Raw genomic sequence first — 1,484 nt, 5'->3', positions numbered from 1 at the left:
AATTATTGTAAAGTTTTTTATGTTCATGAAAACCTTGTAAGTCAGTTCTGCATCCGTGGTAATTGTATAACTTGTCTCTTTTCCCCAACAAAACCCGAATGCAGGACGGAACGAACAGCTTCTTGGCTCAACTTTTGAGGTGACCTGTCATCTAGTGTTGTGTAGTGATGTGTGTGTGGATTTAGAAAGGGCGATTGCCCTGATTCTTTGAATTTTGTCGTAATTTGTTTCATTTGAGTGCCATTGATTTACAATTCCCCTTGAGTGATTAATTACATTACCACTTGTCACTTTGATATTTTTAACTTTGTAGTTATTAAATTAATTTATTTTAACTTTACATTTATCAAATGAGTTTCAATATCCCTCGATTTTATTTCAATTTTCCTATGTTTCAGTTTTGTGATTGGTGAATATAAATTGATCTAATAAACCTTCATTGTGTTCATACTTTAAGGTTATGCAAATAACTTTTAGAAACGAGATAACACAGCGGTCCTCTAAGGTCTGTAAATCAACCCGTGAGTACTCGCAACATTTAGAGAGAGAGAGAGAGAGGGGGGGGGGGGGGAGGGGGCGTACCTCTCGTCGTATCTCGTATAGCGATTTATGATCTGAGTTCATGTCCACAAGGACTGCTCAGAAGTGAAAGAACTTAATTGTGGTACTATTCATTAATGATATTGGTGTGTTATCCTCGTTAATAATGAGTTGGGTTGAGAGATATCTCCCCGTAAATTAGAAACCGCAAAGGGAGTTTTGTGGAGTTGTTATGTAAGGCTTTTAGCGGTTTTTGACTAAGTAACAACGTTAAACATATGCAGTCCACTATAAGTCCATCTTTTTCGCCACACAAGAAACGGATTTAGTAACTACAAATATAAAAATCTTTCTACGTGTAAATACTATTAAAATAACAGTATGGTCTGACAGCTATGGTGGCCTCGAGCAAGACTTAATGGTCGGTCACTGCTGATAGGTCGCTCTCCTCACTGATTGAACTAATTATTTTCATATTTCTATTTTCATATAAAATTTCCAGATAATCTAATAATATATAATTTTTTTTTCAATTAAAATGGCACTAATTACACACATACATCTCCCCTCGGGTGACATAATATGACTGATACTAGTATAACACTGAAAAATTAGTCAGATATGTGTAATGAGGATTCCACAGGTCATGGAATCATCTTACGGAGGCGCTAAAATTCTCGTTATACGAACTGCCTGTGTGTAGCCCAATTCATGTCAATTTTTACTGGGCTACAGTTCAAACAAGTAAGAAAAGTAGTAGGAAATACAAAATGAAGAGATCTGTTATTAGAAAATAAAAAGTAAATTAACAAATAATTAAATAAATATATAAGAGTGTAAGCAAAATTTTCAAAACACAAGGCAAAAGTGCAGTAATGGTTTGCCTCCTTGCTTGAGCTTTTGAAATTTTAATTGCACAACATCCTCAGGGATTAAAGGACCCC

This window comes from Macrobrachium nipponense, chromosome 38 (assembly GCF_015104395.2).
Source record: "Macrobrachium nipponense isolate FS-2020 chromosome 38, ASM1510439v2, whole genome shotgun sequence".
NCBI lineage: Eukaryota > Metazoa > Arthropoda > Malacostraca > Decapoda > Palaemonidae > Macrobrachium > Macrobrachium nipponense.
This window is presented reverse-complemented; position numbering follows the sequence as displayed.